General features: G+C 30.2%; 2 long non-coding RNA genes across 4 annotated transcripts; one reads left to right on the forward strand and one right to left on the reverse strand.

The window, feature by feature from the left end:
- Window positions 1-2,955: 2,955 nt before the first annotated feature.
- Window positions 2,956-6,063, reverse strand: LOC141457797 (uncharacterized). The gene is made up of 5 exons (XR_012460553.1): window positions 5,924-6,063; window positions 5,410-5,796; window positions 4,829-5,077; window positions 4,017-4,251; window positions 2,956-3,223 (listed from the first exon to the last, which is right to left on the reverse strand). It is a non-coding gene; the product is annotated as an uncharacterized lncRNA (long non-coding RNA).
- Window positions 4,627-8,235, forward strand: LOC141457796 (uncharacterized). 3 transcript variants are annotated; one of them, XR_012460551.1, is made up of 5 exons: window positions 4,629-4,857; window positions 5,474-5,588; window positions 5,715-7,218; window positions 7,292-7,414; window positions 7,607-8,235. It is a non-coding gene; the product is annotated as an uncharacterized lncRNA (long non-coding RNA). The 3 variants fall into 3 exon arrangements; XR_012460550.1 differs by having other exon boundaries at window positions 4,627-4,857; window positions 7,292-8,235; XR_012460552.1 differs by having other exon boundaries at window positions 4,630-4,857; window positions 6,249-7,218; window positions 7,292-8,235.
- The last annotated feature ends 640 nt before the right edge of the window (window positions 8,236-8,875 follow it).

An 8,875-nucleotide genomic window follows, 5' to 3' on the forward strand; every position in this document is an offset into this window, starting at 1 on the left:
ATTATCTCAAAAATATAAAAATCTGGAGAAACCAAATGTTATTTTACGATTTGATTCCTTCCCGTTACCCAACTAGAACTTAGCGATCAAAATGTTTCTTTCCGGAATGATCCTTGACCAAATAGGTTCCTCACTTTTTTAACGTTTTAATTTGTTCAAATTTTAAACCTTTGTCTTGCTCTTCGTATTGTTCAGATTTAAATGAATTCCTAACTAAATTGTAGAGAAAAGTTAGCTCTATATATAGTATAACTCGCAATGTTTTAGTGATAATAGATAATGATATACAGAAGGTTGAATTTTGAATAAGAGATATGGCTGTTTTGGGTCTTGATCACAGTTAAGGAGTTTCGCCACGTGTTCCTCTTAAAGTATTAAAACTTATTACTTAGTAAATATTAGCCCGATTTTGATAAAGTTTGTGAGGAAGTTAGGGCTTCTCTACGTGCTGTTTTTACATCTACTAAGTGAAGTACTGTAATCGTTCAATTTATTGACGCATGAACTGGATTTACATGAATGGTCATACCATTTGAAACTCTATGTGGATGTAGCTTTCGTAGATTTTAATGTCTAGAACATTAGAAAAGAAGTTTGCCCCACTTATGTAAGGCCCCTTTTAAAATATTACCAGTAATAACCCAATTTGAATTAAATTTGGCAGGAAGAAGTGCTTTGTTGCTTGGCATCCTTCTTCTACAGATGTTAAAGGTAGAAGAAGGAAAGGAAGAAGGTAGAAGGTTAAAGGGTAGTATTGCAATCGTGCGTATTTGATGTTTAATTTCTTTTTGCTCTTTTTTAAAGAAGCATTGTAATCGCAGTTTAATTTTGGAATTCATGTACAAATTCTTTCCTGTTTTATTCGAGTTTGTTTCAACCACCTTCCTTTAGTATATAACAGATTTACGCGTGATTGATAAGTCCATCGTTTTTGATAATTTTAACCCTACTATTTTATTATATTAATTTTTTTTATTATTATTTAAAAAAAAAGTTAAGTTCAACAGAAAAATCCTACGTTTATAATATTATTAGAATAGTGTGAATTAAATTCGAATTATTTACTGATGTTTATTAATGAGGTATTTTTTATTTTTATTTATTTATTTTTTTATCCAGCGCCTCCAATCTTAGGCTTTTTCGATCTTTTGTCAAGTTACAGCCTTGTTAAGCTCAGCTGTCACCTGGAAGGATTATTTTTAAGATTCCATCTATACTTCCAGCAACACTACCGTAAAAGTGAGGTGATACGCATCCATTCTAATTCTGATAGTAAACTAAACAAAGGAATCTACCAATACGCCGTTTGTGGAACTGTTCTTCAGGTATTCTTGTACATTATTAAATACTTTCAAAGTAATGAAACAAAAAACTTAATTTTTTTAAATACAATTTATATCTTTGTATCTGAAAAAGTAAAGTTCTATATTTTTGCTGAATGAAGGTTTTCATTTGAATTAAAAATTTAACATCAAACGTGCAAATTAATTCTCTATAATTTTGTAATCACACAAAACTATTTTTAGTAAAGCTAATAATTTTTAATTCATTTTCATAAAAATAATTAAAAAGAGATTAGTAAATTATGTGATGTATTGTCTCATTGATAAATAATAAGTGTTGTTATTGAAAATATATATTATTTTCATTAATAAAAAGATTCAATTTCTTAAAAAATTAATTAAATAAACATATTAATACAATACTTAAGTTTAATTGCCGTCACATTTAACTGTTATAGATGTTTTTCTTTGATTTTCTAAATTCAAGATAAATCTCAGTCAACACTATATTTTAATTACATTTAAAAAAATTGATTTCCAGAATAAATTCCGCAAATACTAGAATACAGGCCACAAAACAGTTCATCAATGCAAGCCCAAGTGAAATAGACGTTTAATCGTTTATCCAGTGAAAATATACCATTCATAGGAATCAATTAATAAAACAAGTATTTATTTGTTGTATATAATATGCATAATTGTTGCACTATCAAGTAAAAATGTTCGGCAAAGTCTTGAGAGTGTGCATATGAAAGATTAAAATCAAGTAAAAATGGTCGTCAGAGTCGTGAGAGTGTGCTTGTAGAAGATATATGTAAAAATGGTCGGTAGAGTCATGAGAGTGTGTATGAGAAAGATTAAAATCAAATAAAAATGGTTGTCAGAGTCGTGAGAGTGTGCTTGTAGAAGAAATGTGTAAAAATGGTGGGCAGAGTCATGAGAGTGTGTATGAGAAAGAATAAAATCAAGTAAAATTTGTGGGCAGAGTCATGAGAGTGTGCATGAACAGCAACACTTGCCATCTAGTGGGAGTGGCATTTGCCGTTGTCATGGAGATATGACGCGCCGCCATCTTGTCTCCAGAGGGTATATAAGGAAGTTCGCTGCGCGGGCCGGGCCGGGTGGGGCGAATATTTGCCTTCCGACCGTCGAAGCGACAACATCTCCCTAACCATTACACTACAATATGACTTTTTGCGAGAAGAAGTGACAGATGATGTCAAACTAGACTAGATATGTTTGGAGCGACGAGCGATATACCCCCCTGCATCACTCAAGTCGTACTGAAGAGAATTTGTTTATGTTTACGTTTATATAGAGGACTAGTAGTGCTACCTGGTGGCGAATTTTGGAACTAATTCATTGTTTACAAGTCAAGTGACAGCTGTAAAAAATTTGTTTACATACACATAGCAGTGCTATCTATTGGCGAATCTTGGAACTAGATTTTTACTTCTCTGTTAAGTGGCGCCCTCTGACGGATTTTTTTGGAACTAATTTTCTATTTTTACATTTTTCTTCCTTATTTCTTTAATTTTTTGGTTTTTTCTTTTTTTTTATCATTTTTTTAGCACTTTTTTTTTGCATTTTATTAAATAATATATGTATTTATGTTCTATAATAAGATGTTAATGTATTTAATAAATAGGTATGCCAATAAATAGACTTTTTTAAACTAATTAATGGTTTTTATTTATTCTGCTCCTAAATAATACATTTTTTTTTTTACAGCAGTACAGAATTCGAGTAATTATTTAGATTGTGATATTAACAGCATGCACATTACATATTACAACTAAATAATAAATTTTTTAGTAATTATTTTATAGCATTAGTTGTTTGTATATTCACATTGGATGTTTTCTCAACGTCATTTTCATTTTATCTTGATTTGATGGTCAGTTAGGCAGGAAGTTCTCCCGGTATTGGCTGTTTTCAATCTGTAAATCATCATTATTTAATGAAATGGTATACAATTTAAACTCAACGTTTCTAAAGATACATTTTTATCCTACAGGAATTCAAAGAATAAATTTGAAAAATCGAAATAAAAAATAAGTTTAAATCTTTTAAACGAATCAGTCTTTTAGAATAAACTGTTAGCATTATAGAATATTGTGTTAGTAAATTATTTAAACCTCAATTACTTTTATGTTGGAATTTTACACTTCTTCTAGTCAAGTTACCAACAAAATAAATGACTTTCAATTTCATTTCCATGAGAAAAGTTTCAATTTTGTCCAAAATGATAAAAATGACAAAATATTATTGACTTCAATAATAAAAGCTGCAGGGATGTTTATGACAAACTATTGATGAAGTATTATATATAAATAAATGTGACTGACTGTATTTTACTAAAGCTTTGAAATTGAAAGAAATTTTTAAAGAACCTAAATCTGTTGTTTCAATGGAAATAAAATACAAATACTTCCAAAAAAATACGCAAAACGAAAATTATTAAGATTAATTTCATTGAACAATTAGCGCCACATTTATAATCTTCTAATATTATCGTTCTAATTTCTAATTCTATTACCTTTCAACTTTTTCATGGAAATTAATTGAAAAATGTTTAGCTCCATTAATTAAAAATAAGGCGATTTGATTGAAAAAAAATAACCAGAATTCACATGCACGTTAGAAGTGCAGTTCAGATTTAATCAAATTAAAACCTACTTCCAACAAAAATTAAAATATCTTTTCCAGATTCAATGTGAAAAAATTACTTACCTGATAAATATTTTGCACTGTAGTTAGATACGAAATGATAGGTAAGAAAACCCGAAGAACAGTTCCACAGGCAGAATGGTAGGTAGATATCCTTGACTTCCTTATATTCCGAAATAGAATGGATGAAAATCGAAATGCTGCTGCATGAAATGAATAGAGGTAATCATTTAAGATTAAAGATGAGCGTTACTGTGCTCAACCTGGTCTAGCGTTGGAAGGCCCTTGGATGAAAGCACTGGAAAATGGAAAATAAAATTACATCAATAATTATAATTTAATTCACACCTAGGATAACATAATGGAAATCGGAGCATTTTTCTGTTAAACTAAATCACTCATCGCGCAGTTCCCGACCGCGGCAACCAGTGAATATTCAGATGAATATATACATTCATAATATTGAATGTAATATTTGTTAGGATGATTAACTTTTTTCAAGATTATAAAATGAATGCATTTGTAATTTGCATTACTACAGATAGCTAGTAAGAAGTAAAAGGAAAACTATTATTGGAAAAACCTTCACTATCACGTGTAATTTTCTGATCGATATACTTAGAAGAATAGTAATACCTATTTCTTTTCAGCTGGGATTTACATAACTACCAAATTAACTTAAAATTAAAAAAAAAAAAAAATCAAAATATACAGCATTCATCAATATTTCAGTCAACCTTTACAAAAATTAAAACATGACCGACTCAGATTAAAAGGGAAAGCAAATGAAAAGGCAAAGGGAAAGTAATTATTTATCAGATAAAAGGTTTTAGTTTATATTGTAATACAACGTATAAAATGAAAGATAAGATTACCTGAAGGACAGTCCTACTAAGGGAGAGTGGTAAGCAGATTTCCTTAACTTCTTTATTCTCCAATATAGACTTGATGAGTGTCACCTAATATTATCGGTGTGCTGCTGGATGTAAAGGACCATTAAGGTAATTATTTCCAGATGAATGCTGAACATTACTAAGCTGCAAACAGCCCAAATGTTGAATAGCACTAGGAATAGGTAGAACGCTCCTGACTGCAGTTTTTAGAACTGTGTTCATTTCAGCAGGCTATTGATCAACAAAATACAATCAAACTTGTAGTTCTTACTTTATGGTACTTTAGTATACTAAAATAAATATTCATTAACGATTTGATACTTTGTGCAATAACATAATACAAGATATTTTGGGATTCACAATTTATAAAACATGTAAACTGTCTTTGGGACCAAAATAATGGAAACCCTAAAAAAAGTGTACATCCACGTATGTATAATCCCTACACCAATTTAGAAAGAACTTCACTAAAACCTCTCTTTCATTTTGAAGAGTTTGTAATAAAATACTATTTTAAAACATGGTTACATTGAACTTCTCTAAGCATTAACATATTTTATTACCTGAATGTAAAATGTATAGCTGATTTTGTTCATCGTAGTACACTGTTTGTTGTAACCCATACAGGTTTTGGACTTTCGTAAGACCCAATCGATGATTATTCGGTTTATATGTTTACATGTTGGTTGGTTAACTCTACTTAATGCTCCAAACTCACAGAAGAGGGCGAGAGGTTACATATGTACGTATTACAAGATATCACACTGAGTGTGATATTTAAAAAATTAATACTTTTTTTGGAAAGTGAAATAAAATTAATTAATGAAACCTAGCATGTATTTAAGTCTTCTGTATTTCTGTTACATAGATAATGTTTTGAAATTTATTTTCCTTGAGGGGGCACGTCTTTTGCAAGCAGAAAACACCGAATGATACCAAACTCAATTGTACTGGAAATAATTATAAAAATCATTATTATAAAACAATGATAAACATGTAATTAAATTCACTTAACAAATAATGCGTAAATAGTAAAATTCTGAAGAAACGTTTAACTTTAAAGAACAAGCAACGTACTTATATAATCATGCGTTATGTTTAATTTTTTTTATATCTGTTTCGGAAAATTTGCTCAAATGAGTGTGTGTTTGAAACAAAATGACTTTAAATAGTATGTCCGAGTTATATTACTTTCATCGTTCTTAATGTTTTTATGAATAGCTTTGTGTTTGTACATTTCAATATTTTGTAAGATATCTATACTTCTTCCATATGTTACAGCATCATTTGTTGTTGATACTGTCCAGTTGGTTGATAAGGTGGTTAGCTTAAGTTAGAGTACCGTTTTATTGTATTTTTACCTGCAAATATGTTCTTTGTATCTGTAAATTTTTTCCGGCAGTATATAGATATCACAGCCTGAACAGATGATTTTGTAAACACCGTTGTTGTCAAGAGAGTTTCTGTTTTGGTATGTGCAAGTGTTAAGACATCTTAATTGGTTTGTAAAAACTTTAATTTTCGTTTATTTTGATTTAAAGTGAACAGTGTGCAATCTGTACGTTGATAATCATTATTGAAGAGTTATTTCCTTTCATGTTTATTTTTTTTTGTGTACCATGCAGGGTAATAGAGAAATAAATTATTAAAAGCATTAGTTGTTTATTGCACTCATTGTGTTCCAGAGTTCTATATTTAACATTTTTGGAATCCCTTGAGGGAAAAACAGGAAAATGAGGGCACACTTTTTAATATCAATTAAGAAAGATCTCAATGGAGAAGCCTGTTCACAAGGTCAGCAAATGAAATTGAAAATTTGTAATAACAAAACAGACGATGAACGTTTGCAATTGGGATTGAAGAAATTAAAGAATAAACCTAATGAGTTTTTACATTAGATAATAAGGTAAATAAAATTTTATTTGCTGAAAGTGAAATTACTGATACTGAACAAATAACTGGAATAAGATACTGTAGAAATTTATCAGAATGGATTTGTAAGTTTAAAAAATATACTTGAAAAAGAATAGCACAGAAAGAAGGATTCAGGTTAAAAATCAGATCAATTGGCTGGAAGTCGTTTTAGCTCTACGAATAAAAAAAAAAGAAGCGTTTTTTACCGAAATTGGAGTTGAATAAATTAAGTGCAGATATAAAAGAGTGGATTGGTTTTTGGGCGCAATACAAGCTACTCATGAAGAACGATGAATTCTCAAGAAGAGTTCGATGGAAAAAGATAAGAAACAAGCCATTATTTACTTCTCCATCATGTAATTAAAGAAAACGGTGCAACCCAAGTCCGACCTGTTCATCCCATCTAAAGGGTTACCTATCTTTTAATAAGTACCTAGAGAAGGGTTTACATCTTATTGGTCAGATTCAATCTATTTTGTTGCGTATATAAAATTGGTATAATTTCTGACATAAAACGTGCTTTTTTTACAGATTGCATTGCAAATAAAATAAGTGTTAATACTGAGGAATCTACTTATCCCCGATGTTGTGAGTATAATGGATGAGGGAATGCTTAACTTGAGAGGTTGGGCACGATCTTAAAAAGAAGTGCAGGTAAACTAAGTGTGTTATAAATGTTTTATCAATCATTTGGTGAAACAAGAAGGGACACCCTTTCTATTAACTCATTTATTTCAGAACCTAACATAAATATGGAAACTAAAAAACAATTTTATATTTTAGAAAATATTTGATCCTATAATTTTTACTCGCCTAGATACACTAATTTCTAAATTGCTGTTACAGGAGCTATGGAAAATAAAATTAAGTTGGGATGAATCGAATTAAAAGCTGGTTGAGGATTACATCATATCTCAGATATTCAAATACCTCGATGGCTTAGAAAACACAAATCTGTTGAGGACAGTATTCGTATATTCACAGATGCAAGTAAATCTGGTTATGCAGCTGTAGTTTATTTAAGAAGCGTTTCTAATAACAATGAAGTTAATATAAATTTAATACAAGAGACGCTCTCTTAATGCACCCCAGAGATCAAAAGATTCCTGAGGAGAAAAAGATGTCTAAAAGGAGTTGAACCATCAAAGTTCCTCAACATTTTTTAAATTCATTGTTGGGCCATATGTAGATTCATTTTGACTTAGTCCAGTTTTACTTTACTTATTAATTTCATGTTTCATTGTTAAATTCTAGATCAGTTTTCAAGTATTTTGATTGTGTTCGTATTAATGTTTACAATTCTCCAAACGTTAAGGTGGGAAGATGTTAGAAATCTTAATGAGTTTGTATAAACTCTAATTTTCATTTGAAGTGAAAGGTAGTATGTTGATAACCATAACTGAAGAGTTGTTACCTTAAAGTTCTATTTGTGTACCACAAATGTGTGAATAGAGAAATAAATTATTAAAAACTTTTTTATTAGTTGTTTATTGCACTCAGAGGGTCCAGAGATTTATACTTTAAAGGAAGTATCCTGTTTCTTAGTTTTTTGTTGATCCTAAACGCGGTTTTGAGGCCTACCTTTGTAAAGAGTACGTTGGATATTTTATTAGTTTTGGCAATGTTAGTTTTTACTTAGTTTAGTTTTAACGATGTTGGTATTGTGATCGATATTTGTGAATATTATTCAAACGGTGTCCAGTTCTCGCTTATAGTCGGTCGGTGCAAGAGGTATACTTTTCAATCAGTTTGTCAGGTGCCAGAGGGTGGCTAGTTTATATTAAGCAGGAATAGTGTTAATGAACATGGGGGCTTTCTTTGGATTGAACATTGCATTATTCTAATTTATTGTCTTTTCGAGTAAGTGGGATGGCCAAGAGGAATTTTGCTATTCTTGATTTTTCAAGATTCATAATCTTCTTGTCGCAGATCATTAACATTTTAATGTTAATAACACACCTCCCTCTCTCAGCCAGCAAGTGTAGGCTGAGACGGAAACATAGTTAAAGTCGAATTCGCTACACCAAACTGATGAACCTTTAATAATGGAGGTTCAATGTAATGTATGTTAATGTTGAAGTAAGACATATGTTACATAAGTTCATGTAATTGTTA

The sequence above is a fragment of the Rhodnius prolixus genome, unplaced genomic scaffold, assembly GCF_049639745.1.
Source record: "Rhodnius prolixus isolate KJV_2025 unplaced genomic scaffold, Rpr scaffold_5, whole genome shotgun sequence".
Classification (NCBI taxonomy): Eukaryota; Metazoa; Arthropoda; class Insecta; order Hemiptera; family Reduviidae; genus Rhodnius; species Rhodnius prolixus.